Source organism: Nomascus leucogenys, chromosome 9, assembly GCF_006542625.1.
Source record: "Nomascus leucogenys isolate Asia chromosome 9, Asia_NLE_v1, whole genome shotgun sequence".
Taxonomy (NCBI): Eukaryota; Metazoa; Chordata; class Mammalia; order Primates; family Hylobatidae; genus Nomascus; species Nomascus leucogenys.
Window position 1 is genome coordinate 37,956,148 of NC_044389.1, and position 9,931 is coordinate 37,966,078.

A 9,931-nucleotide genomic window follows, 5' to 3' on the forward strand; every position below is an offset into this window, starting at 1 on the left:
TCCTTGTGGGTCAAACTCTGAACCTCATCTCTAGGGTCTTGCTGGGACTTTAGTTATAGTTCTAGAAGCAAGCAGGGTTGTTGGGATGGGCCCTGAGGAGAATCAACATTGTCTTGCCTGGCAACTGCCTCAGGGGAAGCCATCACTGTTGCCTGAGGTAGCACAGAGTTTATCTCCTCAGACAAAGGTGGAGAGGCTGATGGCAGTGTGGGTCTGGGAGGGGATGTTGCCACTAGTGCGGATGTGGGAGCTGTTTCTTCTGGCAAAAAAAGGTTCATCAGAGATTACAAGCTGAGTGTCTCCAGATTCATCAGGGTCCTCCCTCACATCCCCATTCCAAGTTGCAGGGTCTGATTCTTTTCCAGTCAATGCCCTCACTTTAACAGCAGACACCTGGTGAGGCTGTGCATGCACCTTTTGTTGCAAGTCAGCCACGCTCATGATAAGAGCTTGTGTCTGTTTTTTCCACAATTTCAGCTCTTTCTCTTAGGAGATAAGACTGTCACTCGGGTAAATCTTAGTAGATTAGATCAGATTAGAAGATTTCAGGCTCTATTTCTGCTTCTGAAGCAGGGAGTTAGAATCCCTGAGTTCATCATTTTCTTTCATCACTTTGTCCAGTGAACTTAGGAGCAACCAACCAGCTTCATTATGGTCCTTGGTTCTCCACATATTATCAAAGGTATTATGTATAGAGTCACAAAACTCCTTGCTTCTCATGAGTGGTGAATCAAGAGTGTCAAATGCATTCATTTTGCATAACTCTCTCTAAACACTTCACACCAAGGACAATCAGTGTTCTCCATACTGTTAGAAGTAGATTCCTTATCATTTTGGGGTCTAATCATATTAAGCAGCCAACTCCAGAAAACTCAAAACCAATGAAAGGACTTTATCCTTAACATTGTTTTCCTCTAGCACCATTCTTAGTACCAAAATCTGTATTAGTCAGGGTTCTCTAGAGAGACAGAACTAATAAGATAGAGGTATATATAAAGGCGAGTTTATTAAGGAGTATTAACACACACAATCAGAAGGTCCCACAATCAGATGTCTGCAAGCTGAGGAGCAAAGAAACCTGTCCAAGTCCCAAAGCTGAAGAACTTGGAGTCTGATGTACAAGGGCAGGAAGCATCCAGCATGAGAGAAAGATGTAGGCTGGGAGGCTAAGCCAGGCTCATCTTTTCACAAATTCACTCTGCTTTTTATTCTGGCCATACTGGCAGCTGATTAGATTGTGCTCACCCAGATTAAAAGTGAGTCTGCCTTTCCTCGTCCACTGACTCAAATGTTAATCTCCTTTGGCAACACCCTCACAGATACACCCAGGAACAATACTTTGCATCCTCCAATCCGATCAAGTTGACACTCAGTGTTAACCAGCATGTCCTCAGAGTAATTAGATAACCTTTTGCACCCAAAGATCCACAAGCGGACATATATGAAAACAGAATTTAGAAATCAAGTAATTAAAATACGGTGAATTATAAATAAAATAGAATGTTTCTTCAATTACTAAAAGATTAAATTTATGTAATATAATAGAAAATATAACAAAAAGTCAAAATACAAAAAATAGGAAAACAAAAAATTTTTAAAGGAGAGATCAAGCCAAGTATTCAACAGGTGTCTCATAATGTTTCCAAAAGAGAAGAAATAAAGAAATGTTGAGGATCACTTCTTGGTCTTTTGGCTAAGAGCAACTGCAGTGTCTGTTCTTGTCAGTTTAATATGTGATATATTCCTTATCTGAGACAACATATTAAATGGACTTTTGGAACTAGGAGATGGACTAGAAAGTTGCCCCACCTGCTCCATGCCTCCACACATTGACTTGATATTGCAGTACTTCCAAAAAAGAAAAGAAAAGAAAAGAAAAGAAAGATTGGGGAGAAAAGTACAGTGTAAATATTTCCAGAAAATTCCTGAAAATGAAGATAATTTTATTGATTGATTTTGATGGTATGTTTGATATTCAGATTGACTTGGGCACACTCAGTCCAAACTATTCAATAAAACTCTAATTTAGATATGCTATGACAATATTTCAGAGATGCAAGTAAAACCCCTAATCAGTAGACATGAAGTAAGAAAGATTACAGTGTTTTTGGTTATCTGGGTGGGCCTGATTGAATTAGCAAGAGAGAGAAGTAATTCCTTCAGTAGATGAGTTCATCTTTCCTATGGATTGTGAACTTATCCAGGCCCTTGAATCATAGAAATCTCTTTATATGTATATGTAAGCATATAAATATGCATGTTCATACACACGTATCTCTTTCATACAGGTTCTTTTGCCCTTCTTGAACCACAAGTGATATGCCAATTGAATGGGCTGATTTAGAGACTTCATTAACACAATAATGAAGTGAACATGCCATTCAAAAATTTCAGAATACCTAAGGAATTAAAGAAAAATAAAAAAAAAAAAAAGAAAAAAGAAAAGGTGAGGGAAATATGTTACACATATACAAGTTCCCAGGACCCAAGTGGCATTAAAACATTCAACAATGCTAAAATATAGTCTATGATGCAAAAGTGACTTTAATTACCTGAAGTAAAATAATTTATAAACAAAAACTCTATAGTCCATTTTATGGGTTGAAATCAATCTTTCCCAAAATGTGTATGTTGAAGTCCTTAGTCCTAACTCCCAGTGCCTCATGACATAATCTTTTTTGGAAATAAGGTTAATGTGCACATAATTAGCATTGGAGCTCAGAAAACAATACCCCAAAAAGAAGGCATCAGCAACAGCCGTGGAAGCAATTTTTTTTCTGTAACCTTCCCTTGTCCTCCTGTCTCTCATTTCCATTCTACCCCAAGAGTAGCCACAGAAACTAGAATCTCTCTCTCCAAGGTGGGTCATAGAAACCAGAACCTCTTTTCCCAAAAGCCAGTCATAAAACCTATAAGTAGTCTGTGTAAAAACTGGCCATAAAGAAATTATCTGACCTACCTGGTTTGACTATGAGAGAGGCCCTGCCCCATACCCAGAAAAAAGAAATGCATGCTCAGACAGACGAAGAAAAATCTAGACAGACAGGTTTTACTGGGTTTCCCCACTAAATCTATTAATCAATTAATCTATCTATTAACATTAGATGATATCCTTTTTACCTAATCATATTTCTACATGGCTGTCCAAACGTTGTTGAACACAGCATAAAAATAGACAATTTCCTCTGCATCTTCAGGTCTTTATTTTTAAGGCTACTGTATATATAATGTTATTTAAATTTGTATGTCTTTTCTCATGTTAATCAATCTGCTTCATGTCAGTGTCTTTCAGTGAAACTTCCGGGACTCAAGAGTCTTGGCCACTAAATTAGTTAGGTGAGAACATAGTGAAATAGGATGGGCCTCTAGTCCAATATCATGCACATACAAAAGGGAGACTTGGGCATAGACACACATATAGAGAGAACACCATAAAGAGATGAAGGCAGAGAGCTAAGAGATGCTTCTGTAAGCCAAGAACTACCAAAGATCAGCATACCCCTGGAAGCTAGGTGAGAGGCATGAAGGGGTTTCTTCCTTGCAGACTCTAAGACACCTCAAGTGGAACCAGCCCCCCAGACACATTGATCTTGGACTTCTAGCTCCAAAACTGTGTGGCAATCAATTTCTGCTGTTCAAGCTACTCAGTTTGTGGCATTTTGTTAAGAAGCCCTGACAAATTCATAGTCTAATAAATTGACAAACAGAAATAAGAAAGATTGCAAATGCTTCCAGAGGTGCAAAATATTTAATGTCCATATATCCTTTCTCAGAAAGCTAATGCAGAACACATTTCACATAAAAAAAAGAAATAAATTAACAAAGCAAAAAAAGGACTAAATACAAGATAAAGACTAAAGACTTTTCCAGAATGATGTTAATGGAGAGTGTGAGTGAGGATGCCGGCTCTGCAGCTGGCAGTTTTCTAGCCATAGTATAGGAGCCAAAGGACAGAGGACTCATAGAGGAATAGCTACATGATCAAATATGGAATGATAGATTCCATGATGCACTTAACATTGAGAAGAGATTGAGAATTCTGTTGAAAACTTTAGTGAAAAATGGGTACTGAGAAACTTAGGCAAGGCCAGGCATGGTGGCGCACACCTGTAATCCCAGCTACTGAAAGGCTGAGGGAGGAGAATCACTTGAACCTGGGAGGTGAGGGTTGCAGTGAGCTGAAATGGCACCATTGCACTCCAGCCTGGCGACAAGAGCAAGACTTTGTCTCAGAGAAAAAAAAAAAAAAAAACTTAGGCAAATGAAAGCAAGGCAGTCATTAGGTCAGAAAACTATTAAGAAAAGATGGAAATGAAATCATACAAGAGTATGTGGCTTCTATCTGTGAACAATAAGAACATAGTCATAATTATATAAAAATGATATAAACTTAACAATACATGAAGTATAATCATATTTGAGCAAGTGGGGGGAAAGAAGGTATGTGTGAGCCTGGGCATAAAGAAATGAAACCTAAAATATCGTTATACATCATTGAAAATGGTTCAATAATTTTAATTTATGAAATCAAGAAATGGTAGAAAAATTTCAAAAATATGATGATAGATACCTGAAGAAATAATTCAATAGTGTCTGAAGCTGGGAAATATGATCAGCATGGAGGAATATTTTAATTATAAGCTTTAGAATAGTATTTTATTTATAAATTTTATGCATTCATTAAATGAACACCAAATTTTTTCTTAATAAACTGCTTTAGACACTCTTCAAATCAGTCAAAAATGAAAAACTCCGTTATTATAACTTTGTTAATACAGTACCTTAAAACTACATTCAGTTGTAAATAAAGCAGAAATAAGATATATAAATATAAACACACTTATTATATAATCTTGCTCTCTGGGTAGAATTCTGTAATTCTAGCAAGGAAATGTGATATGGAGTTTTTATGTACAATGTTTAACTCAAGGTGAATTAATTGGCTGTTATATGAAGATAAAGGGGATGTTTTGTATGCAAATTTGACTTTAGGATGATAAACAAAACCTTATGTTTCAATATTTTAATTGAGAAAATATACATATGTCACTTAAGTCAGCATTTTAATGTGTACAATTCAGTGGTCTTTAGTGTGTTCACAAAGTTATGCAGATATTACCACTAATTTCAAAGCTTTTTCATCCCCTCCCCCCAAAAAAACCCATCCCAGTTAGCACTCGCTCCCCAGTCCTTCATCTCCCTTATGTCCCACTGCAGGCTGGGAGCCAATATCAACATTCTGTCTTTAGGGATTTGCTTATCTGAACACTTCATATAAACTGCATCATGCAATATATTAACTTTGTCTCTAGATGCTTTTATTTAGCATAATAGTTTCAAGGTTCATTGACATTGTAGCATATATCAGTATCATATTCATTTGTATGGCTCAATGATATTTAATTATATAGATACCTCTTGCTTAGTTATTCATTAGTTGATGGACATTTGGTTTTTTCCCACTTTTAGCTTTTATGAATAATGTAATGAACATTTGTGAATAAGTTATTGTGTGTATAAATCTCATACCATAATTACTTGGTCATATTGTAACAGGGTCAATGATTAATTTTTTCAGAAATTGTCAAAATGTTTTCTAAAGTGGCTGTATCATTTTACATTCCCACCATCAATGTATGAGTATCCCAATTTCTCAGCATCTTTGTCAACACTTTTTCATGTCTGTTTTTTTATTATATTCACCAAGTGGTTTGTGAAGTTGAATCTTTTGTGATATTGATTTACATTTCTCTAGTTACTAATGATATTGAACATATTTTTATATGTTTATTGGTCATCTGCATATCTTCTTTGGAGAAATTACTATTTATTCCTTTGACCATTTTTCAAATTGGTTTGTGTTTTTACTGTAGAGTTTTTGTTTTTTTATTCTTGTCAATATGGTAATTAAAATCTTCCTTGGCATATGTTGATTTTTATGAAGAATTGAAATGGGACAAAAATATCTTCATTGTCTCTAGATACTTGAAGAGGTCTATCCGCATATGTTTATTTTTATGAAGAATTGAAATGGGACAAAAATATCTTCATTGTCTCTAGATACTTGAAGAGGTCTATCCACCTATGTTTTTTTCAGATCTTCTTGTTACCAGTTTTTCAACCACCTCTTTTAAGTTACCTGATCTTTAAACCAATCTATTAAACACTTGATATTTATCAGTATGATTTTGTACCTCTGACCATCATGCCTTTTTGCTATTTGTTTTCTATATGTAACAGGTTGTTTTCTTCCCTCTGTTCTCCCTAACTGCCCACTTTTCTGATAGATATTCTCTAGTGTGCCATTTTAATTCCATTGCCAATTATATGTGTGTGTGTGAGAATAAATCCACACACACACACACACATAATTGATAGTTTCTAGTAGTTTCTCCCAGGATTATAATTTGCAGCTGAATTTATAATGATCTAGTTTGGATTAACAGCAACTTAATTTCAATAGTATTCAAGAAATTTGCCCTTACATATAACATTATTTTCTTTCTCCTCCTTTTTGCTGATACAGTCCTACAAATTACACCTTTATACTTTCCATTCTTTCTTAGTCTATTTTGTGTTGCCAGAAAAAAAATCTGAGACTGGATAAATTATAAGGAAAAAAAGTTTATTTAGCTCACAGTTCTACGGGCCAAGAAGTTCAAGGGCTTCTGGCCAGGGCTTTCATGTTGCAAAAAAACATGGCTGGGAAGGTCAAAGGGGAAGTGAACACATTTAAAGAGGAAAACCTGAGGGGTGTCCTCAGGCTTTATAACAATCCACTCTCTCAGGAACTAATCCATTCCTGTGAGAACAACTGCAGTCCCATGAGAGCAAGAAGTCACTCACTACCTGGAGAACAGCACATAGCCATTCCTAAGGGATACATACCTATGACCCAAATACCTTCCTGTAGGCCCCACCTGCCAGCACCACCATGTTGGGAATCAAATTTTCAACGTAACTTTTGGTCTGAACAAATAAACCATATCCAAGCCATAGCACATGTCCAAGAACACAGACTAATATTTGCTGGTTTATTCAATTGTCTCTTAAATCAAGTAGGATAAATAAGTTGTACCCAAAACATCCATTATGTTGTCTTCTATGTTTATCTGTGTAGTTATCCTTACTGGTGCTCTTCATTTCTTCATATACATTCAAGTTACTGATCAGTTTCTTGTTATTTCAACATTCCATCCTCAGGAAATTTATTTATTTAGTATTTCTTGTAGGGATGGCTTGCTAGTGACAAAGTTCCTCTTTTATATTGGGATATCATTATTTATCTTTAATTTTTAAAGAAAAGTTTTGCAGGGCACATGACTTCTTTAATGTTAGTGTTCTTCTTTTGGAAATTAGAATATATCAACGCACTATATTGATGGTCCCTATATTTTCTGAGTCAGGATTTATAGTTTGTACAGTATGATGTTAATATTGCATTTGAATAAAAAGAGCTGACTAAGTAGTGACTTGTTTATATGGTGAAATTCTTGAGGAATTGAAAACAGGTGAGCAGCTGAAATAATAAAATGTGCTTTGGAGTTTCAAATAAGGAAAGTAAGTTTGCTTGCTCTTGTGGTAAGAGGATAAAGGATGTGTGTTTTGAGAGAAATTGGTAGGAAAAGAAAGAACTGTTATATAACTATGATCTTTTTGAGTAAGTTAAGCTTGTGTGCTGTAATTGATTATAAAATAAGTCAAGAAGATAAGCCAAAGGGTAACAATGAGAAGAACAGCTTCTTGATTTAAAAAGTGTATTTTCCAACAGGAGGATAGGTTGTATAAATAGCATCTTGAGATTCACTTTGAGTGAGTTTGAATAAATAATACATAATGAAAGTACTTACTGAGAACAGATTATACATAACATAATGTAACTGTAAAAATGTCCCATGTGGTCCAGAAAAAAAAAGAATGTGAAAAAAATTACAAAACACATATATTCTGTATTTTTGGTACTTTAATATCTTGGGGACTCTGTGAGTGTGTTTTTCGTATGCACACCAACCATTCCACAATGCATGGTCCCAACTACCACTTTTATTGGGCTCTTACACTCTGGGCCACTATCTTCCTTCCCTAATGAATCTAGGACCAGGTATTAGGCAACTAGGGATGCTCAGAGCCCATGAAAATTATTCAAACTAGCCAATTCTAGGCTTGCTTACCTTGCCTAGCCCATTTCTTCTCAGAGAAACTAAAATAAAGGCTCTTGCACCTGTTTTCCCTCATTTACTCTGCTACTTGAATGATCTTGGTGCTTTTCTATGTGGCCCTATGTGGTATGGAGTGTCTCCTATCTCTAGGAACCTGTGAGGGAAAACATCTCTCTTTATGACAGTCATTTATGTGTCTGCATGTCTTAAAATTCTGGTTTTAAAAAAAAAATTGCTGGGTACCCTAAAAATAATACACACACACACATATATACACACACACATATAATATATACACAGACATATATATATGTAAGTGTATGTGTCAACATATATATTGTGTGTATTTATATATATATATATACACATATATATGTATATAAGTTATGCATGTAATTTGTATATAATACTACGGTCCAATAAATAAGAGGTCAAAATTGAGATCTTTAGCTTGGAGTACATCATCTGTTTGCTTTGAGTATCCAGATTGCTGTGACAGCTTTTCTTCTTGTTTGCATTTGAAACATGTTTGTCCTGTGGAAAAAAAAAATATGCACATTCTCCCTCAAAATACTATTTAAAATCTGATGTTTATTGACACATATTTCTATATGAGAAATCTTTATGGAATATAATGGATAATACATGACTTTTAATATATCACTCAGTTGTTTATATTTAAAAAAGAAACTATGTTAATTCACCTTGCTAGAAGACCTAAGTAATAAAAAAAGGTGACTGTGACGGAATCCCTACCCTTGGGAATCTCAGCAGGATGTCAGGCAAGAATATAAGTTATTAAGCAGGCTATGATAAGTGCACAAAGAGAGGTATAATGTGCTAGGAGGGATCATATGCTGTCCAACTGTGATGAATCCCAAGAGAGAACAAGTAGAAAGTAATAAGATTTGAAATCAGCTTAGAATAAAGAGTTAAACCTTGACAGGCAGCCCAATAGAAACAATAGCATTCAAACAGAGGCAGGAATGTGACCAAGAATAAAAATAAAGAAAATGTGGGCACAGGCTAGTTATGCTGCTGGCTTACTAGAATGTTAGTCAATGCTAAAGGAGAATTGGATGATGATTTTTGGGACAAGTGCCAAGTACAAACTGAAGAGGGCCTTGAAAGTCATAGCAAGTTTTTTGAAATTAAGAAAAATATCCTGGCTGGGCGCGGTGGTTCAAACATGTAAACCCAGCACTTTGGGAGGTCGAGGCAGGCAGATCACTTGAGGTCAGGAGTTCGAGACCAGCCTGGCCAACATGGTGAATCCCCGTTCCTATGAAAAATACAAAAATTCGCCAGGTGTGGTGATGGGCAACTGTAATCCCAGTTACTCGGGAGGTGAGGCAGGGAGAATTGCATGAACCCGGGAAGTCGGGGTTACAGTGAGCCGAGGTTACACCACTGTACTACAGCTGGGGCAACAGAGAGTCAGACCCTGTCTAAAAAAAAAAAAAGAAAAAGAACAAGAAAGAAAGAAAAAGAAAAATATCTTTATGTGGTTACTGTTTTAAGGATGATCAAATCTCACCCTGCTTAATTGTTATGATAAAATATTCTGCTTGATTGATAGCGTTAAGGAGTTCACTACCTTTTTCTTGAGCCACTATGAACTTTGAGGGATTTTGCAGCGTATTGCAGGTTACATTCTCTGGGAAATAGACATTGGGGTGGAGATTAGAGCAGGAAGTGAATTAACAAATGCTCTTGGGCTCAACACCTGTGGAATGAGATGAAAGGAAGCAGAATCAGACAGAAGAAGATGT

General features: G+C 35.9%; 1 non-coding gene across 1 annotated transcript; it reads left to right on the forward strand.

Moving 5' to 3' along the window:
- The first annotated feature begins 1,673 nt into the window (after positions 1 to 1,673).
- LOC115836845 lies at positions 1,674 to 1,873 on the forward strand. The gene has a single exon (XR_004031849.1). It is a non-coding gene; the product is annotated as a U2 spliceosomal RNA (small nuclear RNA).
- The last annotated feature ends 8,058 nt before the right edge of the window (positions 1,874 to 9,931 follow it).